Source organism: Calidris pugnax, unplaced genomic scaffold (genome assembly GCF_001431845.1).
Source record: "Calidris pugnax isolate Ruff unplaced genomic scaffold, ASM143184v1 scaffold44, whole genome shotgun sequence".
Lineage (NCBI taxonomy): Eukaryota > Metazoa > Chordata > Aves > Charadriiformes > Scolopacidae > Calidris > Calidris pugnax.
In genome coordinates, this window is record NW_015094506.1 from 49,905,116 (window position 1) to 49,931,419 (window position 26,304).

Here is a 26,304-nt window from a genome sequence, read left to right on the forward strand (position 1 = left end):
CTGTGTCAAAGCCTTTCAGGCTAAGCTACAAAACAGTAAAATAAGCATCTTAATAAGGAAACATTTCCTGAATGATTCACCTGTCCCCTTTGACTTCTTCCTCAAAGTCTGAGAATGACCAGGAAGTCAGTGAGGAACAAGGATGATTTCATTTGTTCTTGCTGGGTGGGCTCCGCTCACACTGTGTCTGTAGAACATCCGAGTGGGATTGCCAAAAATCCCGACTGCCCTTAAAAAAAACAATGCCACTGTTGGCAAGACAGAAAGTACAGGCAGAAACACCTGTGTGCCTGCTGAGCACAGCTGTACGCTGCAGAAGTTTCCGTGGTGTACATGCCAGACTGCTGCCAAGCTGAGCGTGTCTGGCTGGGAAGGAAGGGAAAGGCAGCAAAATGCAGTACGGTTCACTTCAGCAGAAGACAAGCACCTCTCCCTGATGTTTTCCTAAGACACACACTGTTCTGCACAGGCAGTTCCCTTCTCTCTGAAAGTGCCTTGCATCTCTTGCTCATTCTCAGTATTGTTGGCTCTGCACAACCTCCATTGACAGTTGTACACACAGTGCATGATCAGACTTTCCCTGAGGAAACAGCTGCCCCACTGTAAGCTATTATATAAGGTCCATACTATAGGGGATTTTTTACAAGGGCATGTAGTGATAGGACAAGGGGTAATGGTTTTAAATTGAAAGAGGGTAGATTTAGATCAGATATCAGGAAAAGATTCTTTACTGTCAGGGTGATGAGGCACTGGAACAGGTTGCCCAGGGAAGTCGCGGATGCCCTATCTCTAAAAGTGTTCAAGGCCAGGCTGGATGGGGCTTTGAGCAACCTACTCTAGTGGGAGGTGTCCCTGCCCGTGGCAGGGGGGTTGGAACTAGATGATCTTTAAGAACCCTTCCAACCCAAACCATTTTATGATTTTATGATTCTGTTACTGTCCCCACCAGTTTGTATCTATCACTCTAATGGCAGCAGTTGCCACTGGAACAGAGTGCCTAAGTGCTTTGCATCCATTTTAGAGAAAAATCACTCAGGTCAGTTTAAGAATTACTGTGTTATCAAGTAAAAGCTTAGATAAATTATTTTCACATTTTACACCACTAGGTTGAAAGACATAATAATGTAGGTAATGAGGAACAGAATTCCCCACAGAAACAGGGATCCCCTTCCGAGCTGAGTGTTCTGGTATGGACACCTATGGATCATGCCCCTCAGTTCCTGCATTGCTGGTCATAAATTCCCTCAAATTTAACACGACAGATGAAAACGTGTCTCAAAAGAGAATGACTGAAGGTACTGTACTGTATGAGCAAGGAATCCTGCCTTTCCTGAAGCAATACTGTAACGATTAGGAAATTATATCAAGAAGTATGCCCGTACTGCTCTAAATTAATTTAGAACAACTTAAGTGTGATCTAAGGGTGTCTAACAAGTCAAGTCTGTGTATATACTTCATTTGGGGCATGTGCTTTCTGAGCCCCAAACAGTCTTAGTTCAGCTGAGCAAAGGCAAGAAAAAGAATGAAAATACTCAGCAGTACAACTAAGCTGGTTCCTAAATGTTTTATAAAAACTTTGAAGTGCCTATAAGTTTTACTGTTCAGCTAGTTCCCTTTTAACATAACAACATGTTCTTCCCCAACATGTTTTGTGTGTTTAGAAAACACTCAGGCAGAGCACAGTCATAGAAAACAAAACAAAACAAAACAGATATTCATCATATAGAAGTCTCTATAACAGCAAATTCCTATAGAAAGACTCACATTTTATTTGCCAGACACCTAACAGTGCACAATAAAATCGAAAACAAATCTGATGCTTCTCTCAATAGTAAGGAAATGTCCTTTTACTTTCACTCAGATTGACAATGAATACTTATTTGAACTGAATATAATTTTTCCTTCTGTCTTTAGCTTCTTCAACTCTCTGTATCACAAATAGCAACAACAGAAAAAGTTTGCTTCAAGTATTCATAAATATTTTAAAAATATGCTAGGCCACTCTACAGAAGTGAAGCTTGCACTCAATGCAATGCATTTAGCAATGTCCTTGAGTCACCTGTATTTTGGATGTAACCTAAAACCACAGCTCTTGACCACTTTTATAGCTGTGAACAGTCCCCTGGCTCCTTTCACTTGAGCAGGGGTGTTAACCCCAGTGTCCTGGCTTACTTCCAGTGTAGGTAATTATGTTATACTTGCTTAAATTCTCCAAAAGGTCCCAACTGGAGAAGCTATTCTTCACTTTCTCTTCCAAGAGATCCTAGAGAAACACTCCTAGCAGTAAGCATCTACCGTTCTTTGTCTGAGGGGTGACTGAATTTCCATAATGGGAGGAAGTGGGCCCTATTTATAGAGATATAAACTTGTACAGACATATATACATGTCACTGCTAATTTATGTTAATTACTTGGATATATGGATAGATGCACACACACATACCTAGAGTTGTCCCAGGATAGTCTTTTCAACAGAAGGAAATATTTTTCAGCTTGGACTAGTTAGAGCATTTTCTAAAGAATTACGTAATACGCAAAGCAGCAAAAAACAAAATCTGAGAATGTTCAATTAAATGACATAAGATGCCTATGGCAGAGGTGGGAACCTTACCCAGGTTTCAAAATTTCAGTTTTCAGCATGACATCATTTCTTTCCCTGAAGAAATGTTATGTAATATAATGCTGAATATATAACAAAGATATAGATATATGTAATATAATGAAGAATATGTAATGAAGAATATATAGTATAACAAAGAAATGTAATGATCCAATCTAATCTAATCTCATATCTGAAAAGAAATTTCTTTTCTAGGGAAAAGAAAGTCCTAAATCTATCATGGTGTAGGTGTCAACAGAATATTTTATCTGTCATGTAATGAGCAGGTAGTGGTGAGGACCTGTGCAACAGGGATACAAACCGGGTGCCCCAACCTTCATTCTTATTCTGCCCTTCAGCTGACCATTTCCACTTTTTTTCTAGCCTGCTAAATCTAAGGCTAAAGTTGTCATAGATTAATGAGTGACCTTTTACTAAATTAAAGAAGACTTACCTCTCTCTTTGTATCCAAACCACAGAAGGGTGTGCTCAACTTCTACCACTGAAACTGATTTTCATATATTTCATCACTCATAATATTCACATGTTGGTGTTGTAATAATTTAGCAATATGTGCCTGTGGTTTTCATTAGAGAAGGAGCTTCACTTACGGTTTGACATGTCTGTACTCTCCCCATACAATTACTTTGCAAATATTTTGGCAGAGGACAAGTAAGTAGGGATGGTCTATCTGTTAGGACAGAGGACATGCACTTTGAAATATCTGTGGCCTGATGATTTTTCTGCACAGACTTTCTATGTCTCCCTGTTTTTTCCATCTACAAAACTGCAATAATTTTTAATGAACTCGTAAGAGTATTGTGAGGTTGAACATAATATTGTGCATTGTTTGTAAACTACTTGGAGATTTTTGGCTAAAAGGTACTGTAAAAGTGCAAAGGAGTTAATTGAAACTACAGGAGTCAATTCCTAATATGTATCTCTGTGTTTATGAGCAGATTTTTCACCTCGATCTTGTGGAATTTGAAGATGTAAAAAACACACTCAGCCCTAAAGAACCTACAATCCCAACAGAAAGTACAGATGAAAGGGCAGAAGTTGTTAAAAATTATCATCCTCATTTTACCGAGGGAGAACTGAAATAGAACAACTTAATATATTTATATCAAGATGCATAGAAGAAGAGTAGCAGATGCGGGGATGTGAAGGCAGATCTCCTGAAGCCCATCCCAAGTGCATTATAGAGTATTCTGGTTAGCACAGTCTCCCCACTGCCCTGCCATTAAGTCTAATTACTTATTTCACTCTTGTTGGAAAGGCAAGAAACAGTCCCTTGAAAACCTGCATCTAGCTTGGAAACTGATTACAGCAACATGCTTAATGTTTTATCACCTTCTTGTTTAGTTAATTCCTTTTCTTTTTCTTTTTTTTTTTTTTTTCCTTTTTTTCTCTCTCTTTTTTTTTTTTTCCACATGGAGCTCATGAAACTCTTTGGTTTTGGTAGTGTTTTTTATTATGAGGTTTTCTTAAGGTAGCTGAAGTGGCTGAAAGCAGGGCTTGCTGAGGAAGTGCTCAGCCATGGCCCACTGGTTGATGTCAAAAGGCCAGCATCTGGTACCATTCTCTTGGTACTCAATTGCTTCTTTCTTTCAGCTCTTTTCAGACCAAGGTACAACTTGAGAAGTGTAGTTTGTGTTATAAAAGCCCTAATAGAATGGCAGCTTTATGTGCATAAATCTGTTCTCGCTGCCAACACCGCAACTTAGCCAAATAACAACTGCAGCCACAATACCGGGAGGCCAAAGTTTTCTAAGACTAAATCTGTCACCTCGTCTTGTGCATCTAGCTGCCTACGGCCCTGAATATGACCTTGAATTTGATTCTCCCATTGTACACAAGCTACAGAGAAAATTACAAAGTGTTGATTTATTGTACTATAGATTTTCTCAATTTTTCTTTACTTTTAGTTTGCATGTTCCTAACAAAGCTTCATATAATCCTTTAAATACTAAGAAAAAAACCCAACCAAAACAATGAGAGACCCACAGTTAACTGTCAGCAAATCTATGTAAAACTCAACTGTCACAGTTTACTCATCAGAACAAAGGGAACTTCAATTTGATTTTACTGAAATATAAAATTTCCTCAAATTAAAACCAAATGAATACATCTTTACAGTCAAACTGAGACTATACCAAGGCAGACAGAATCAAGTGCTAGTTCACACAAAGGGGTCAGCACTCTTTCTTCACTGCTTTTGCCAATGTTTATGTTTTTGTATAATCGAGAGAAAATCAAAGCCATGTGGACACCTACAGGGAAAACAGCAGGTCTCAAAATGTTGTTGGCAGGGCAAAAATTTGTGATTCTCCCATGGCACTTCATTTTTTATCAACTTTGCTTCAGTTACGTTTTCATGTTAATTTCTTTTATTTTGTAAAGTAGTTGGGACTGGAAACAAATTTTCTCATTGTTTTTATAGAATTTTAGAGCAGCCATTCCAGGTGGAACTCCTATAAAGAAAAGCTTTATTTTAATCCACAAACCTAAATCTAATATATAACCTCGCCATTCTTCTAAAGCATAGGCTAACACAGCAGGTGTTTCAAGTTCCTGGGAGATGCATTAAATAGACAAATTTAAACCATTCATGATTAATAAAAATGTTTTTTTTCCTCTTTCCTTTGTAAGGAGAGGAGAATATGAAATTGCAGTGGCTGCACTATAAATATACTTTTAAATATAAATAACCCTCATAACACCTGTGTGTGGGGAAACAAAGTAATATTCTACAGTGTGTTTAATAGAACAAGGCAAAAAAACCCCCACCAACCACTATTAAATGAAATATTGAAATGCAAGTGCATAGCAGTCATAATTTTTAAAACAGGGACCCAAAATAATGAACAAACAGCCAATAACTAGAAAATCACCTGAAGGATTGAATTCAAAAGGCTTATTAAAAATATCAAATTTACCTTTTAAAAGACCTGTGTAATTACACGCATCATGATATGCAGGGCACACAAGGCAAGCATGTGCTGTAAAGGCCTATGGCTGTGCGTGTGCCGAAAACACAGTAGGTTCCTAAGCACATGGATGCATAAATGTCCAGGAGAGGGAGCCTGAAGGCAATTTGCAATCCACCATTGTGGACCTGCCTTGCTTTGAAAGTTTTGCCTATCTTACAATTTGTCAGCAGAAGACCTAAGCAGATCAAGGGTTAATGGGGCAGGCTACACTTTAAACCCAGTTGGCACATCACTCCAAACAAAACCACTGGACTGCAGGATATGAATTCTGTCTTTTCTGGGTATCAAATCTCTTCTTAAGCACTAAGAAAAGATGATGCACACTTTTGTCCTCCAGTCTCACAGACGTGTGTTAAACACAGATACAACAAGCCCGAGGATGCACACCAGAGCTCTTGTGCATTAGATTGAATGAGAAAATACAATCTGGGAAGAAAGATACTGCATTTTTTGTTCCATTTCTTTTAAGTCTGAAGAGCTAAACTGAGGATAGATTCCAGAGTTTATTCAGGTGAAAATCACTGTATAAACAATTTGAAGTTCATCAGACTGTATTACGTGTGCTTAGACTGAATACTAGGAATGGTGTATTTATTTGTTCTATACATGATGGTATGTTGATTTGGTTAGTAGCTATAGGTATGACAGCCATTTAATATAAAATCTTGAAATGGAAATCTTTTGACTGATTCATAGTTAAGACTATTGGAAAAGGACCATGTTCTAGATTCCTGGAAGTCCCTTATGAATCCAGTGGGTGGTTATTTAACATCTTGCTTTCTCATCCCACTTCATCTACTGTCAATACTATCTGCTAAGCAGACAATTAATCATGGTGAGTCACTATTTACAAAAAGAGTGTGGTTATCCAAACAGACTTCAGTGTCTACAAGCCAAATCTCCAAGCAAACTTTGTGATGCTACAACAGCAAAAACAATCAATACAAAAAAATACCTATAGCTTTCCTAGATATAAAGGAAGCTACAGGGAGTATATAAACAGACTGCACAACTTCGGCTTTCCTTCATGTAATGGAAATATCTACAAATTCAGGGCAATTGGTGTGACTGAAGTCTCTTGAACCTGATGGGCTCTTCTCCACTAAGACAGAGAAGTCTTGTAAATGCTTAAAAAATATCTACTTTGTGCATTTCTCTTGACCCTATAGCATCTGAGATCCAATAGGATCCAAAACTCTGATTCATACATATCAATATAAGCTAAGTATTCTGCTGGCTTTGAGTGTTGAGGACATTATTTTCTCCACTGATATTTTTGACGTGAATAAGATGTGCTTTTTTTCATCCAAGTTGTCTTAAACAGCTGAAAAGTTAGTTGTGGAGTTTGGATTAGATATAGGGAAGTAAGTTATGGTTCATAATTTAATACACATAGTGGGTTTCAAATGGTCTCTAAAGAAGCTCAGAGGAAAACTCATATACAAATGCTAAGATACTGGTTTGCTTTATACTCATGTTCATACACAGAAACCAAGAAGCATACATAACAAGAACTTGGTGTTTCTCCAGCTATCTAAAACAGTATTTAATGCTAAATATTTCCATGTGTTTATGTAGCTGAAATCTTTTTATGCAAACAGCCATGATATATTCCCTCTTTGAAGTGACTACCACAATGAATAAAAAAACCCACCAGAACAATAACATTGAGACTTTGGCTATAAAATATTTTAGGAAACAGACTTATATCTTCAGGGCAGCTAGCTAGTGGGAAGGTATTGCAGAGCAAATGCAGCAATGACAGACAATATGTTCATATTTCTCTCAAAACATCTCAGGTCAATAGAAGCTTAATTCAATGACCAATTGTCATGAAATAAGGTGATACTCATTTACAGTTCAAATGATAAAAGTATGAACCTGATTTACAGAGTGACTTGAATACATTCTTTGAGAAGCTTTGAGGAAGAAGACACTCAGACTGGCTTGAACACCGTAATTCTTTTTGAAACTTCATCGTATACCACATCTGGTATATAGAATCATAGAATGGTTTGGGTTGGAAAGGACCTTAAAGATCATCATGTTCCAACCCCCCTGCCATGGGCAGGGACACCTCCCACTAGAGCAGGTTGCCCAAAGCCCTATCCAGCCTGTCCTTGAACACCTCCAGGGATGGGGCATCCACGATGCCCCTGGGCAACCTCTTCCAGTGTCTCACCACCCTCACTGTAAAGAGTTTCTTTCTAGTATCTAATCTAAATCTCCCTTCTTCCAGTTTAAAACCATTAGCCCTTGTCCTGTCACTACACTTCTGACAAAAAGTCCCTCTCCAGCTCTTCTGTAGGGTCCCTTCAGATATTGAAAGGCCGCTATAAGGTCTCCCTGGAGCCTTCTATTCTCCAGGCTGAACAACCCCAGCTCTCTCAGCCTGTCCTCATAGGAGAGGTGCTCCATCCCTCTGATCATCTTTGTGGCCCTCCGCTGGACCCATCCCAGCAGATCCATGTCCTTCTTGTGTTGAGGACTCCAAAGCTGGACACAGTACTCCAGATGGGGTCTCACCAGCGCAGAGTAGAGCAGCAGAATGACTTAGAGTTGGCCAGATCCTAGACTAATTCTTATTTTTTTTCTACCTCTGATAAATCCACAAGACCAGAATTGCAATGGAAATACCACAGATTACATTCTGGTGCTGTAGACCAGCATACCTCCATATCCATCAATGGAGTTATGTCAGTTTACGCATATGAGGCATCTTCATTTCTGTTCTGCAAAATGTATCAGGGAGCACATACATTTAATTCTACATCCTGACTTGTGGATCTGTCTTCAGTACATCTGACAGTACTCTTGATAATTTAAAGATTTTGTGAGTCACAGTTAGTTACGAATCAAGTATCCCAAAGCCTCCCTGCCTAGAAGGACGAATGAGAAAGTCCATGGATACAATGCCTGACTGTAGAGGATAATAAAGCCTCAGCTGGTTACATGGAGATGGATGTGCCCACTCAAATGTTGCTGATAGCTCCATTCTTCAAGATGTCAGCAAAGGACTTGAGCACTTGTGACTTCATGAGCAAAGGACAACAGGATTTCTCATCTGCCAATATGCTTTATATTAAAAAGGTAAAGTCAATTTGCCTTTAAGTCTTTTCTGCAGAGTTATTTCGCTCTGTGCATAGATGAATCAGGCACATTGAAAAGTTGGACTTCAGTTTGGATTTTTGAAGGAAGTACTTAAGAAATAAAGGGAAATTTTGTTTTCAGGTTTAGAAGAATTTTGTCATTCGTGTTATTCCCATGTGATCAGTGGAGCTATAGTAGGAGTGAATTTTACTTGGCATATTTAGCCAACAGTTCATCTAAAACTAATTTTCCTACATTTAATCCCCTAACCAGCCTCTTTCACTTTGTAGGGTCAGAAAATGGGAGCCAGTGTCACTGACATCACAGATTTTCTGTTAAGAAAAAGGCAGGAAATTTCGCCTCACTTCTAATTTGCTATGCAATAATCACAAAGTGTCACTTTGTTTGTTAACCAGATGTTGACGTATGATTGCAGTATAAAAGTGACCCCACAGTCCAATCATAGCAATGACTAACAGGTTAGATTTGGTTTAAATAATGCCCCTTCCTGCATTGAAAACAGGTGTAATCCCATCCAATTGCCAAACTCAGCACCCTGCTGCTAAAGGCGAGCAGAAAGTTGTACCACTGTGATGGTCAGTGAGCGAGAGACTTTCTACACGCTATTATTAACTATGAAGATAAAAATGTCTTAACAAGTTCTTGGTGGTTTCAAAGGAGCCTTTGTGAAGCCAGCTCTGGAGATAGCACATAATATTTATTTCAGAAATCAAAACAGGTATTTGGTTTCCAAATCTTACAGTTTTCCAAATTTATGAAGAAATAGTGACACAGAAAAATGAGGTGTATTTGCAGTTGTAAACAGGCACAATTAGGTACAAAGAATGAGAGGAGATCCTGGGTCTTAACAGCTACCTCATTGCTGCTGCAATTGTTGATTTCATACAATTATCTTAGAAACTAGTCAAACCTCACCTTAAAAATAGTTTGGGGTTTTGTCTCCTAATTTTTTTTTATTTCTGTTTTTCCTTCATTATTTTCTTTGATATTTTGTTCTTGTAATTTTGTTGGCAAATTCCAAGCAAAGCAAAGTCAAGATAATACTACTAAGTTTCCTGCGTTTTCAGTGAAGTCTCGTGGAGTAGCTGTTTCTGAAAACCGACAAGATCATCAATTTAATAGGTGAAATTTTATAACAATGGAACTACATGTTATTACACCGATCTGAAACATTTGCTCTGAAATGCCATGAAAACATTGCATTTGCTTCATTGAAGATGGGACTGCCATAGGGAACTAGAATTTATGAGAGCACAAGAAAAAATTTCTAAGCATCTATCTAGATTGCGTCAAATATATGGTGCACTGGCACCCTAATTCCTCAGCTGGCTCCAAAAAAAAGACGTAGCAGAACACACCATGACTCCCCACCCTTCCATGTGGATGTGTTTCCTTTCCAAGGAAAGCAGTGCAAGGAAGGAAGTGCACATGTGTCTCACCTTAGTATGGCTCTGATGGTTTAGACAGAGACCATATTAACTTTGTTTTTCAAGAATTTTTTTCTTCTTAATACCCTGTAAAATTCTAACAGGCATCTAGATTTCCTCTGAGATTAAATTTAACTCTTAAAAAAGGCTTGGGCATGTGGGATCACACTCTAGCCTTACTATATAATTGCCTGATTACTTTTAAAAACACTGTAGTCAGACAGTTTCCTAAGAGTTTGTCTGACAATAGTCATGTCCCATGTTTCTAAGGACTCCATTTGAAGGGTTCTTCAGATTTTATCCTAAGACTTATATTGCATCTTTCTGAATAATGCTTTGAAAAAAGCGTTAACAACTGCATCTAAGGGTCTGAAGTCTGAATGTGATTCATTGCTGTATGCAAGGTTGTGTCATTTATATAACCACAAATATCTAGGTAAACAGAGCCTCAATTTTAGAAGTCTCAATACTTTGCATTGGCGTCATGTCTGACTATTCCACTGTGAAATATAATCATAAATTGCACATGCCCTGGGAGTAGGGCATGAAGTCTAATCTTTTATCTGCTTCAATTATTTTTCCATTTTTTTTTACTTTCAAATTTATATCGGCATTACAACTCAGTAACTACGTGATGGTCATGATTTTTCTTTGCAATTTTGAAGTATCACCTTGTTAAAAGCCTTTGTCAGAAAATAAATTATTTTTATAGATTTTCACTTGAAGTTCTGGAATTGTTGACATTTTCACATTTTTAAATGAAAGATTCCCTCCTTTTCCTCAAGATCAATTTCCATTTCAAAATTTAGGTTTCTATAGCTAGCCCCCACCCCTTAAAATTTTAAAGCAAAAATTTATTTCAAGGAAACACTATAGAAGTATCACAACAAAGATGTTTTATTTATCCAACTGGATCTCCAATATGAAATTCTAAATATATTAGCCCAAAGTCTTTGACCAAACTTAGAGCAGAAAGGTCTTCAAAATCTCAAAAATTCTCACTGCAACAGAATCATATTACTCCAAGCTTATTAATTCAGCCTGATCTTGAACTGCAGAATTCTTACCAGTGATAGCATGCAAAACTCTTTAAGATATTTTACTCCAGTAGAACCTTAACTCTGCCTTTCAATCTTGCCCCAAGAAAGCTTTCTTGAACCATACACCTGAGTTCCTCCAAACAGTCCCTGTCACTGCATTGGTGGTAAATAGCACACTCAGTCTCTCACTTAAGCTGCTACACAAATATCTCTATATTCATCAGAGGTAATTGGTGGTAAATGCCTGAGCGACATCATTCAGGCGATTGCCACCCATTAGCTGCTTGGCTGGCGGTGTGATGCTGCAGGCTTCAGTCTCTGTAACATGCTTTAATCACTGTGGTGGCTGCAGGGACCTGCAGCACATTGGCTGGAGAACTCAGCTCAACCTTAGCCTATATGAGCTGGAAAAGATGATGGGGGACCCAAGAAGGGGTAATAAGGCTGTAGTTCTAATTTTCAAGAGGCAAATCAGTTCAGAGAAGGTGATGGAGTGGCATTGGGGTCTTCTTGGGAAAAGGTAACACTTAGGGACAGGACAGGAGAAAGGATCTTTCTCCTTCTGTGTGCACACACAAAATTCTGACCAGAATCAGGTCCTTCTGCCACTGGTAATGTCAGGAGCTCCTGTATTAGCCTCTGCTGTGCTGTTGTAGACTCCTGTGTTCACAGAGCAGGCTCGGTCCTTTCCTGTGATAAGAGTGTGCTGACTAATCCTTCTCACTTGCTGCCACTGATCTTAGACCTGAAAAGTTCATTCTCAAGAGATGGGGAAACAATTTAACCCATACTAATTCTCCTAAACTGTTTATTCCCTCAGGCAAAATAATCAACTAACACACCTGTGGAAAGTGAGCATGGAGCAGAGGAAACCCTGCACAGAAACTCCCCGAAGCCACAGCTGTGCGTGCTGTCACTGGAGAATGCCCAGTGTGTAATGGCACATTAGGTAGGCATTGATCTCAGCCAGTTTATGAGCTCTGTTACAGAATTGAATCACTTACTGCTGAAACCCATGGTGCAGAAATTGCTACTTCCTAAACTAATCCATTTTCAAATTAGTTTCCAATTGTGACTGATGACCTCACTGCAAGTCAGTTTGCCCAATTGCTAACACTTATTAAGGGAAGAGAAATAAATCTTTATATCTCTTTTTTTTTGCCCTATTTTTCTTAATTTTTAAATTCCTCACAGTTTCCTTTCACACTGTTCCAACTGAGAAGATAGGCTTTATGAAAAAGCTAAGATTGCTTAATTTTCTACTCCTATTCAGAAGAGAAGAAGGGTAAAGGGAAATCAATGACTGCCAGTGCTTCACTGACAGGACAGTTGAGAATGCATATTCATTCGTGCAGCTTTCCTAAAATGTTATGTAGCATCTATATCAGAGACTTCTGCAAAAAAAAACCCCTCTGTTTCTTGATCACTGTGAATAACTATAGACAGTTCGCTTCCAGTTTGTAATTGTAAAGACAAGTCTTAACACGAGAATGGGCACAAGAGCTAATGGAAAAGGGAGACTTGATGCCCATCTAATTTTTTGAAGTGGATAGCAGAAGCAATCACATGTTGCCTCATAAATCCATTTTAGAGGACTTTCGTTATGAGAGGTGGAGTGTTCGGGGGTTATTTTTGACATTTCCAGGGAAGACTATATGTAAAGGTGTGATTGCATGAAAACCTTATACAAGCATGCTCCAAAGTGAACAACAGAAAATACAGAAAGGAACCAACAAATACAAGTACATCGCGTTTTTAAAAATGTTAGACCTATGAGACCTATGTCAAATTGCGGGGACCTTTTCTGGGACAAACAAGTATCTCAGTTTGAATCCTACCTAAATTTGATGGTGTTGAAATCCAAGCAGATACCTTGTCAGACCTAAGTGACACATTTATATGTAACATATATTCTATATGGTAAGATGAAGTGTATAGCAACGTACAATATAAATAAGCTCTGAGTATCATGGAAACTTATTTCTATTTTTTACTGTATTAAGAATCACGCAAAACTAAGAAATTATACTAAAAGAATGAAAAAGGAAAAAATAGGCACTTAACACTAATTCAGTCAAAGAAGAAGATACAGACCTATCCAAGCTGTTCCTCAAAGCAGTCAGCACAAATTAAGTAACTATTAAGTTCATCCTATGCTGAGTCAAAATAGAAGGCAGTGAGAAAAGGATCTCTGTGCAGCTGAGTAAGGGACAGTCCAGATTTCCATTTTGCTGTGTCAGCTGGCTCAGAAGCAAATCTGCATCTCCCCCTGGAGAGATACAGATGTACTTTTTTAATAACAAAATAGCCAATATGTCTCTAAATATGATTATCATAACCGCATATAACTTGTTGTACAACTATGCTCAGCTTCATAGGTAGGGCAGAAAGCCAGAAAATGTGGTGAACATATCCTCTTCCCCAACCCCTTGACCTACTAGTGTGATGTTTATCTTCATGCTGACATTCCTAAAAATCTATATTTCCCCCTTGAATTGAGCTACCATATATTGAGAACAGAATAACAACTAATGTTCTTTTGGCATTTTAGAAACATTTTTTCTTTGCATGAGTTGCCTTGCTTTTGCTTTCCTTTTGTACTCTTCTGTCTTTGTTAGTTCACAATTTATTTCTGTGCGACTCTTTGCAGCCACTCCTGGTTACATGTTAAAAAAAATCCCAAGGAAACACTGTGGCTTGTGGTTTCAAATGTCAGTTTCAGTATGTCCCTGAAGTTTAGACGTGAATGACATGTTGACCTTTGAAGTAGCATTGTCCTGGGACATAGCTGAGATTTTCTATTAGAGTGAGGTTTGCCTTTAACAGAAGAGGAATGTTCAGATAGACTGATTGGTACTTGGCCCCTGGCTAGGCTAGAAGTATAGCTTTCCCTCTCAGGCCTAATTCCTAGTGTAGGAATGCAGAGACAAAAGGAAACACAATAGGGAGATAAATCTAGCAGAAGTTCTTCTGAGCAGCTTTATAGATGTTTGAGCTATAAATTGGGACACATACTTCTTCCTTTGGTTATTTCATCCATTTTCAACTGTGCCTAATAGATTGTTAAAATATGCAACTTTATTCTGAAATTTAGATAGATTGATGAGGTTTTTTTCTTGGGGGAAATGTTCTGTGAAACTCTAAAGTAATAGGATAAGGTATAGCTTATTTTCTTAAGAGTTCTCTAATCAGCATTAGTATGCAACTCAGATTCCAAAATATTTGGACCCCCACTGAAACAAATAGAAGTGTTGGATGAACAGAAATGCACTGGTGACCTCAGAGCAATTTTTAATATTCTGAAGTGTTGCTTCCAAGTACTAAAATCTTTTGAAGTGGTGTTTAGCTATTTTTCTATGATATCTGGGGATTAACTCTATTCTTTATTTATCTAAGCAGGGGTTCTCCTTCAGTGAATCTCACAATATTAAAGAAGCTAATTGAATTAAGTAATTATAAAAGGTACTAGGGACCAAACCCATGAAACCAAACTCATCTGCTATTAAGAATGCTCAATGTCATTGTAATTTTCCCATCCCGTTTCAAGGAGCCTTCAGAAATGAGATTTAGTTAATGTACCTGTAAATTTAGCTTTCAGATAGGACCTCCAACAAAGTAAAAAAAGATGTGGTAGAGGAACTCCTATCAGGAAGTAGGAGGATAGCATCAAAATACACTAAGTACTTGTAATTGCTTTCCAACAAGCACAAATGACTATGACAGTACTCAAGATAGTGACCTGGAACAATTAAGTCAACTCTTATCACCATTTCTCTCCTTCCATTTCTCAAATCCTGGCAACCCACCACATAATTAAGCCCCAAATTGCAGCCCAGACAGGTGACCTAAACAAACAGAAGAGCAGAAAGCAGTGAAGTTCAGCTGGAAGAAGGAAAAAAAGCAATAGTATAAGGAAAGATGGCAGAAACAAAGGACCCCTTAACTACTCCCCTCAGGATCACACTAGTTCAGAAGCAGTTGTACAATCACATTCTTGATAAAAAAGATTATACAGAAAGGATGTGGCTGATTTTGCAAATATCCATTTGAAAACCAGTACAGTGATGCAAAGATAAGATATGGAATGGGAGAAGGAAATCAATTACTTCATTTTCCATCTACATATAACCAAAACCTTTAACTTTTTTGAACACAGGCAGTTGAGACTTAGTCTGCTAAATCTAGGAAATGATTTCTTGAGAGTTGGCTGCTTGCTAACTAGACTACACCATTCTTTGCATTACACAAATATAGTTTGTTTTGGGTTTTGTTTTTTTGGGGTTTTTTGGTTTTTTTTTTCCTTTCTGTTTTTCATTTAGACCCATGTATGCTGGCTTATCAAAGCCTCTGCATGGAAAAGAAAATACCTTAGATGCACACTGTGTGAGGAGTGGAAAATACTTGATAGTACTTTGTAACCAGAATATAAAACATCAAAATTTGTGGCAGAAATAGAAGAAATCTTAGAAACATAAGTCATTGAATCTTTGGTGTAAGAAAAACATCCAGTTGCCAGCATTTTCAATAAACTCCATGTTGGGTAACTGAGACTATGGGTTTGGTGCAAGCATACTTCCCTTCTAGAGACAAAGAAAATACAAACTTGCTTATGAAGTTAAACATCACTGAAAGATTTCAGCCTGTCACTGAATACAGCAGCAGGACAGTGATTCTGTGACCCTTTCTTCTCACAACCACAGGACCCTCTAAAATAATCTTTTCTCCCCCAAAGGAGGACTGAAAATGCTGATTTCTCTGATGAAGGTAAAATAACCATTTTTAGAGGATTTAGTTTTAATCATCTAGATTTTTAAAATACAAAACTCCAGCCAACAAATACCTTTACACGCTTCAGTCACTGTAACTGGTACAAAAGTGGACATAATTGATACTAACTTTGAAGCTCTTTTATTCTCCCACACTGATGTGAAATAAAACTGACAATCAGACCTGTTGTCATTTCTGTATAAACTGTCCATTAGAATAAAAACTAGTCTCATATCTGGGAGAATCTACAGAATGACTGTCGAACCATTTGAATAAAAACTAGTCTCGTATCTGGGAGAATCTACAGAATGACTGTCGAGATTTTTCCCATTAGACATTATCTGACTGTTGACAGACTTCATAATCACATCATGATTCTGTACTCCATCTTTCTGGAATACAATCCTGTCAAGAAAAAAGATGTATCTGCAAAGAACATGGATTATATATTCTAACATTTGTAAAATGATAAATTATCTACTGCAGCTTTATAGGACAATACTAGTATGGAAGACTGAAAAAGTGCAACTACTGCTTAGAACAGTGTGAAAGATTATAGCTACTGGAGTTCAATGGGTATCTCTTAAAATTCTTGGAATTAAGTGTAGTATTGTACTAAGCATAGCAGAAAGCATATGATGATGAAATAACTACATTATCTTTCTATTTCTTTTTTTTTCATAAACTATCATGAACACACCAAAATGATATGCATACAAAAGAACAGAAGGAGAAACACAGTATCTACTAAGCTGCTGTCGTGATTGACATTTTAATTGGCTCACAAGTGTATGGGGACTGCAGTATGTTTAGACTTAATTTCCACATGTACAATACAGCCATTACAACTAGTCTCTTCTACATCTGGGAATTAGTTTATAGCATTGCAACTGTTGCTCATCTGGTCTTCTGCTGTCTTTGCCATGAACATGAATCTTGACAGAGAAACTATGGCTGGATAAAATAGCTAGCAGATATTAATGTAGTCCCCTTAGGTATACTAGCTGAGAACATACCTCTGTAAGCAGAAAGGAGCCCAAACCACAGTGTTTGGAACTGGAGCTAAATAAAAAAGTGCTTGCAGACTGAGTGTTGCCTCTTGTGTTGGGATGGGAAAGGCAGGGTGGGTGAAAGGTACAGTGGGTATGGCAGCACATACAAACAACAGCCAGTGCTGGAACCCATCTCATGAGGACTGCTGTTCAACTGCAGTGATCAGGACACATACATGGAGCAAGGGACATCTGCATTACAGCTGGTTGGGACTTCACCAGAGAAGCCCCTTTTCTATCCAAAAATTATGATTCGTCAGAACAAAATGTTTTTGTTTGTTTGTTTGTTTGTTTTTTTGTCAGAACAAAATGGGGTTTTTTTGTTTGTTTGTTTGTTTTCTTCCTAAAGAAAACTAATAATTTTCAAGAAAAGTTTTATTTGAAACTTTTCGCAGATAGATCCATCACAGAATATCCCAAAGGAGTACATTTGCTTTGACTGTACTTTTACTTAGACAAAACGAGAACAGACATTCAATGCACATGTGTCATGGTCCAGTAAAGGTAATTTATGCAGATGTGGGACAGCAACCAGAAAGACTTTATCTCCCCAAGGATATAAAGAACACAGAGAGCGATATCCTTGGAGACATTTCACAAACAGAGTTTTGCCCCATCCCCCCTCTTGAGATATCACCATGAACTAAAAAAAAGAGGTGAGATTTGAACTGCAGTCTCCTGCACTTCAACATTCCCTGAGATACAGAATGATCTTCTATAGAAATTTCATTCTTTTGTCACCATCAAACCAGTTGAACTCTCGCCCAATATTTAAGAACTTTCACAAACCTAAACAATTGCAATAAAAGCAATGAAAAGAGAATGAAAAGAGACTGATTTTATTCTAGGATTTATCAGAGGCATGAGAGAAAAAGTTTTGTTTTGTTTTACTTTTTTAATCATAGGTGGTCTTCATAACTACTGAGCTATTTTAGAGCATTCACATATCAGTATCACTAGGAAAATAGGAAGGTAAGGATTTGGGTTTTTTTTTCCTATCCTGTTTTTCCTTTACGCAATTTGATTTAGCATGATGAAGAAAATTAAACAAATCCCCAAGCCCTGAAATCTTTCAGAAACCAGAGTTCCAGTTTTCCAGCCAGCCCTCATCCACATGGAGGCCAAATGCTTTTGTCATATTATTAATTCAGGCTGCATAAGAGGTTGTGGTTCTCTTGCTAGAGGAACTCTGCTATGAAATGTGGTGCCAGAAAATCTGACAAGTGCCCTCCCTCCCAGTACAATATTTTGGAGAGAGGAAGCACAGAGTAGAAGGCAGACTCTTTGTGGGTTGTTGGGGGATGGTTTGCATAGCTCTTACACTTCTTTGTGGTGTGGTTTGAAGGGGGAGAAAGTTGGAGTATTTCAACAGCCCTTCTCTCTCCATCTCTTGCAGTTTATACAGGACTAAAAGAAACCTTGCAGAAAGAAGAAAACAATGTTGTCACTTTCCAGCCTTTTCTACCATCTGAGAACAAGGTCTACCAGCAAATTCTAGTAGATCATGCGTTACTGCCAGCATCTGGGAACACATATAAGAAAGGTTTTGGCAGTACAATAAGACCAAATATTTCATGAGAATGAGTGCTCAGTTTCAGATGTTGTTTTAAGCCACATTCAACTATATGAAATGTGTGGGTTTCTGGTTTTGTTATTTTTATCTCCCCCCCTTCCCATTTGAAAATACCTATTTTTAATACCTCTTTCACCTTTCAGGTAAATATATTAACAGTCATATTGACTACTGTGAGCATAAGCATTAGATCTTGGGAAGATGATTGAAACCCTAATAAATTTGAAACCGTTTTCAATTAGTACACAGGAAATTTACTTTGTGAGCCATGACTTGTTTTATTAGTGCCCTGGAGGGCAATTTAGATTGGAAAAATCAGGACATCATTGTTTGCCAAGAAAAGAGAAGAGATACTTAGCTTTCATCTATAGTCTGGGATACAGCCATGAAAATGGGACTAAAATATTATTGAGTATCAAAAAATATTTATACATTGGGGTCAATCATAGTTCTAGAGTGTTGGACATGACATTCATCCCATCCCAAAGTGTTGTTAACTTGGAAGATTGCCACTTGCTAACATACAGCTTTTACTTTTAAGTGAACCCCAAGTAAAAACTTTATATTACATTTTTAATAGGTACAATTAAGATATGGAAACAGTTGCTCAAGAAAGCAGGAACCTCCTTAAAATTTATCATACCTCTCAAATTTTAATCACCTGTTTTTTCTGTGGGCTTGCATAATATACCTCATTCTGTATATTTCTTCTCTGTTATTATTCAGGTTCCTGGCCAGCCATGAATAAAAAACTTACATCATAGCCATAGGACAAAGAGAAGTAGGTACAGAGAAGGGCTCCTGCCAATGTGTAATCCCTTCTAAAAATATGAATAACAAGATCAACTTTTATGACTGCAAAATTTGTTCTGCCAATTGTAGTCTGGCCAGCAAGGAGAAAGAGAGGATACACCCGATGAAACAACTCTTAATATGTCTTTGCCTGATGTTCACAAGCATCAACTACAAAAGTGTTCCTTGTGTGTTAACCTGCCTTGACCTCATCCACCTGAACAAGGGCCTCTTGCAGTGTGGTCTATAATTTTTCAATACTTTTTAATCATAGCCACGTCAGTGTCTTTCACACTTCAGCAAACTCCTTCAAATGATGCCAAGCTCAGTTAGATTCAGCAGCACTGGACCATGGCTTAAACACTTAGGGCTAAATTATCATAACTCTTTCTTGGTCATGCAGAGGAGGGAGAATCTCCCCTCCTTTTTCCCCCCACTGTGAATGTAACTCCCAGGGAAAAGGACAGGAATATAAGACGACCCTGGTGCACCTTGCTCCATAGGCAGCACCTGATACATAGGGTGAGGAGCAAAATTCTCCAAAAAAGGAGGTGAAGTGCTTTAGTATTTTCACCAAAGCATATACTGAAAAGATGCAACTAGAAACAAGTATTCATACTATGTGGCATTAGGTTTAATCTGTACAATGAGCACACTGCAATCAGGTAAAAGAAGCTGCTCCAGAAAATAATTCAGAGTATCTAAATAAAATTAGTACTCAAGGACTACCTCTGTGAGAGAAACCTATGTGAGTAGTGATCATAATTACTCCAGAGTTCACACCAGTGAAATTACCCCACAGTCAGTTACAATCCCTATAAAAAAAGGGAGCATTAAAAAATCCAGGGACATTCAGTAATGAATCTCCAGATACATACAGATTTTGTGAGGGTATTAAAAGGGCTTACAGTTTTTCTTTCCCATCTGAAGTTTTCACCTTCAAAGTTTGTGCTTCTCAAATCAATCATAGGTGCAGTACCTGAGCTCTTACACCTGAAACTATTTCAAACATGCAAATATTCAGCCAAGAGCTTAACTTGCAAGGGTGAACTCTTGGAAATGTTGCTTCCTCCAGAACAAAAAGACTACCAGGTGTGAAAACAGCTTTTACAGTACAGAGCTGTAGTGTAGCTATGGTCCTGTCACACATTCACACTCTGAACACATCTGACCCTGAGGCAGGAATACGATAGTCTCGATTCCCAGCTCCCCAGGGACCCTGGCATGCCTGTCCACTGAAATTTCCCAAATAAAACCAGAACACACAAATGACATCCTAATGAGTCAGTTCCCACCTCAGTAAGTAGGCATGTCATTGTCAGGACACATAGCAAGGGACAGAACTGCAGGGCACATCACGGACTGCACTTATGTCTTGTTATAAGCACGGTAAGTATCTGTTTCCATCAAATCAGCTGTGTCTATTTGAACTTCTAGCTGAGGTTTTAACAGAAAATTAATCAAAACTAGCATTCTAATTCTTTCTATAAATTTCAGGGTATTAGTTAGGCTCTTTCAGGGACATAGTACACAGAATTTTTCATTACTGGGAAACAATCAGGAATGAATAGTTAGTTTTAACTTATTTAAATACATATTAAAAAATAAAGAAAAAGAAAAAGAAAAAAGAAAAAAATTAAAAAAAGAAAGAAAAAAAAAGAGCTTACCTCACACAACCACAAGTGTTTAACGGTCAAAGCAAAATTATCCAGTTTGATTGATGTCTCTTTTGATACCCCTAGAGGAAAATAATTTAAAATTTGAAAAATACAACTAAATTACATAAAAAACCCATAAATGATTAGCTACATCTTTTGAAAAGTAAATAAGAATGAAATCAATTACCATAGCATTGCTTTAAAGCATCCAAAGCCTTGACTATGTAACAGGGAACATTCTAAATTCAGTATGATTTTGGAAAGTACATGGCAGGGGGCTTGTGACAAAACACAGTCTTATAGCTCTTGTATAAAATATCAGCCTTTTTGCTGTAATGAAGTGAAGTCATCTTGGTTTGCAACTGTCGTTTGTTAGGACTGTTTTATTAATAGGAAAAAAACCCCAACAACAAAACCAACCTCCTCCCTCTCCCTGCAAGCCTCTAAATGCATCAATTTTTATTGAAATGAAGTTACATCTCCTTATAAAGGCAAGCCTCAGACATAAGTCATGGAACAAAATAAGTTTCACTTTTTGAAACATTATAACATGGTTTTACTTTGGCCCACTCAGTTAATCTTGCTTAGCAAAAGAGGAGGGGGGTGAAAGTTTATTTGGAGAGGGGGCATGCAGTTTTGCAGTGTTATATGAATAACGCACAGCACAGGTGTGGACCATCGCATAAATATTCCTAGGGCAAAAAAGCAGCAAGCAAGAGCACATGCCAGGGAACCTGCTGTGACATTAACCAGAGCGCTGTTACACACAGGTCAGGTTGCCATGTCTGGGAGCTAGGCACTTTTTATCCTCACAGGTCTGCTCAGACACATGTGGGCATCCACAAAGGCTAACTCCAGCCAAGGAAAGTTGATCAGAAAGCCAAGCTCATATTGGAGTAAGTCGGAATACCTAACTTCAGCTGTAAAACAACCTCATCTCTTTGCTGGAAAAACTCAGATAATTCACCTTCCTGCTCTAACTTCAGACAATATGAATCCCCCTTTCTCCACCCAGGCGGTTCCTTTTTTTTTTTTTTTTCATTTGTTTCTCCTGGAAAGATGCAAAAAAAAAAAAGCTAAATGAAAAATATTTAAGACTTTCTACAACTCATTAACAAGAAATTTGCTCATGTAAATGGACCTTCCAGGCACTGGCGCATAACTTCCACTGGCAATATGACAAACTTACCGCTGCCTGACACCTATTACATGAACACGAACATGATTTGATCTACAGTCAATTTATCTCACTGAACATCTCAAATTGAAGATTTCTGTTTGGAACACATGGACTATGTTGGTTAATGCTGCTGTATTTCTGATAGCAGATGTTATGAGGACCCTCCAAATTTGGAGGATACATCTTATGTTTCAATATGTGCTTGCATAATGCCTAACATTCCTTGGCAAATAAGTTAGTAACATTCTCACGTAAAATTATGCAAGGTCTTGCTTGTTACATGTGAGTATAGTTTAAAAAAGTAAAAAACAAGTTTCTATATTTGGATCATGATTTACAGTTTCGCTGAAGTGCTCTGGCTTTCTAAATGTAATTGACACAGGAGGAACTACGCTAAATATTTTTTTTTTAAATAAGGAAGAAGCAAATGAGATTACAGCATACTTTTCTTGTATAAATGTATTGCAAGAAGTTTGCTGAAAGTCTAGCCTCTAGTTTTAAATGCCTGGCAGAAAAAAACACCTCATCCAGTAGAAGAAACCAGTGTTGTAAACTTGCCCACATCAGCTGTCAAACAGAAGCCAATGTGCACAATTAATTATAAAAAAAAAAAAGTTTTACTATCTCAAAAATACAAGAGCTGATCTTCTGTAACCTAGGCTGTCAATGATTTAAAATGAAATAAATTATCTGCTAAAGGGAACAAAGTTCATAAATTTTACTTTCTCCTTTAAAAAAAAAAAACACAACAAAACATACAATAGCTGCTGATTTGCTCTCCAGGGGCACTCTTAATTTTTTTTCCTTAGTGATGTTCTTCTTTTCAGGCTAATGACAAATTTCAAACCTTCCTCTGACTTGTGTTAAGACCTGAACAAAGCCCAGTCAAGGAAGCGGAAGACATTTCCCTGAGCTATGGAAGCAGGACCCAAACTTGGTTCAATCCCATCAAATCTAACAGACCTACATCTGTAGAGGCTAACATAGACAATTTAAAAAGTAAACTGAGACAGAATTCATAAAAGATACCTCTATGGGCTCTTTCATTTTCTCTTTTCTTAATCAATTATTTGGGAAGACACCTGAGAGTATCCCAGGAGTATTATACATGTTTAGTGATCCAATTCTCCTAGAGATTTATTAATCACTACTCTAGCTCTATCAAGATCCTGCTCTATGAACATCCAGTCCTCTCTGGACAATGTTTTTTTCCAAAAAAAAAAGGGGGCAAAAAAATAACTTGTTTTAAGCACTTTAAATCTGAAGTTTCTCTATATCCTATGATATGTATGCACATAACGAGACTATGGTCTAACATACAACAGCTGAAGAAAGCATATCCTTATTTATAGTAGAATTTGAGTGATATTAAAATATTATTATTGTGATGCTTCTGTTAAGGTTCTATCAACACTTTCCAGAAATACAGTAACAGCTGTATTTTTAGAGTTTTATCATCTGGATAGAAAAACATTCTCCATAGTAAAGTTTTCAATTAAAATTATGTGTTAATGAGACTAAGCTTTTTAACTTCTGATGTGGAAAAGATCCAGAATTTATCTCTAAGCCACAAAAACATATATAAATTAAATGATTTAGCATTAGGCATGGGGTTTTTAAGCCAAATTTCTAGCATCACAGAAAATATGCTAAAAAAAAAAAAAAAGAAAAATGTCTAACTTCTTAAAGATTCTCAAGAGGGGCATCAAATTTTAAGAACCCAAAATTATTAATCCTTTCTTAAATTCCTATTGCAGGTGCATGCATTTCTTTCTTATGCATATGAAGCCAAATACAAACCTCTCAGTCATAAGTAGAATGACTACCACTGATTTTAAACAACTTTCCTAGTTCATCTCTCCAAGCAAGGAAGGACAGACAACATTCTTATACCTCTTTCAGGCATTTTCCTCAAACAAATATTTTATGGCTTAGACATGGCAATGTGAAGACCAACAAACCCACCCATGTGTACATGCATACATACATGCAGAAATGAAAACTAATCTTCATTAAACAATTTGTAGAACCCTCACTGCTTTCTCTTGTACTCTCCCACTACTTCACAGCCAATCACAGAAGCCAAACTACCTCCTGCTGGTTTTTACAGCTGAGATTTCTCAGTCCTTTATAGGCACTGTTTGACCCCTTTCCAGCTGGCTCTGATAATCAAATATGGGCTGCCGAGTCCAGCCATACCTCCCTGCTCCCCAAACAACTGCTCCAGGATTGAAAGGAGTAGACCACCCTGTTAAATGTTCTGTGATTAAAGCAGCAAAAAATTTAATAGGAAAATCTGTTCATTTTATTATTTCTTACAAGACAAAAGGAAGAGAGAGAGCAGAGAGTGACCTTCTGTGGGTATGATTAGCTTTTATTCAGTTGAAAGTCCAATTTGGAAATAAAATGTTGAACTATGAGCTTTTGCAGACATAGAACAATTTTAAGTCAAGCAGATATTTCACATACACTTTACTGGTAATTTTGTCTGGGGAATACTCCACATATGAAGTGTTAGTTTGGGAAGTTATTTTAATTAATGGGCTTGCACAGACTTGAAATAAATTCATATGAAACAATTCTTCATGCTTCCATCTTTAAACTTTGGGTTTTTTCACACTATGATTATTATATGTTATATACAATATATGAGAGAAAGACCTTAGTGACAGGTAAGAGATAAATCCATAAGGTCACATTGTCTAAACTACTGAGCTTTAAATGAGACAGGACCCCTGGAAAGAGGGATTGTACTTCCTCGAGAGCAAATGAGGATGTCCATATCCATGCCACCAGCTGGGAGAGGCCCAGAGGAAGACTGAGTTTGCAGCGTGGACAAACGCTCCTGATGAAAGCAGAGAGAAAACACAGAGAAGCAATGGAAAAGGAGATTTGTCCAGGTAACAGGAATATCAGTGGTGACTGAGAGCAAGGTCTTGATGAAAGCTTTAGCAGGCAAGAGGGAGATTTCAAATCATCTTAATTTCCTTCACCAAAGATCTCTGCGCTTTCTCTGATTCATTGGGTGGTTTTTTTTGTTTGTTTGCTTGTTTGTTTGTTTGTTTTTTAAATTGAATGCAGTTTTGAAGATCTGTCTTTTTTTCCTTACTCTAAGAAAAAGTTTGGACAGGCTCATCTCAAAATTACACCCGACTTAAGAGTTATACCATCAAGTATACAAAGCTAGACATATGAGTGAATACATTTTCATAAAGATATTCCTCATTGGCATTAAACATCAATATTTGCATAAGAAAGTAGTCCTTGGAGGTGATGTCTGGCTTTGACCAAATGCTAGAACTGTTTGTCACAAAGCCTTGAGATAAGCTGCAAGCAGATTGAAAAATCATATAAAACGCATTTTTGTGTTCTGCACAGAGATAAACTTTATCCCAGACATAATAATTGTATGATGAGAGATAGCATTTGAGAGAAAGTGTTCTTCTAAGGGAGAAATGGCATGTTATTGTAAATATAACTTTTACTCCCCACGTCATCTCCAAAGGTACATTTATGAAAATGTGATTTTTCAAAATTAGACTCGCAGACGGGCAAAGTCTGTGGTTGTGTTTGGACAAAGTACATTCAATTCTGGTCAGTCAGGTTTCATTGTCTCCAGTTGTCATAAACATTCTCAGAAGCTATATTACGCATACTATTGTGTGTGTGCATAAAATTTTGGAATCCCACCAGCAGGGAAAGAGATGTAGAAACATTTCTCTGTCTTTGAAATTATTGGTGAAAATGAACACAGGCATTTTCAAAACCTGTCTCATTAATGAAAGCCTTTCCTGGCTGGTACATATAAGGGCAAACATATTGTCCCCAATGAAAAACAGCTTTGGAAAAGTGAGGGAGAGAACTTCATGGGTGGTCTTCTAAGAAAATAAAAGCAGAGTTTTATGCTCTAGATGCATTTTAAAAAAGGAAAAAAAGAGGCAGATGATGACGACCTTTGTGGCCCAGAGGCACAGGAGCAAGATGTTATATTTGAGTCCAAGAGGACTTATGTTCTGTCTTCCTCAGATTGATGTGGGGAAATGCTGTGTGTTTCCCAATTCTGCTTCAAAGTCAATGGAATGATAAAGAGTTTCACTCTCTGAATGGGCTGA

At 37.6% G+C, this 26,304-nt stretch overlaps 1 protein-coding gene across 1 annotated transcript in view; it reads right to left on the reverse strand.

The window, feature by feature from the left end:
- SEMA3A (sema domain, immunoglobulin domain (Ig), short basic domain, secreted, (semaphorin) 3A) overlaps positions 1–21,036 on the reverse strand; it is a 241,125-nt gene extending 220,089 nt beyond the window's left edge. Inside the window, exon 1 of the mRNA XM_014964076.1 lies at positions 21,022–21,036. The gene's annotated coding sequence lies outside the window, so the exon portion shown is untranslated. The remainder of the gene's footprint in view (positions 1–21,021) is intronic.
- Between the last annotated feature and the right edge of the window lie 5,268 nt (positions 21,037–26,304).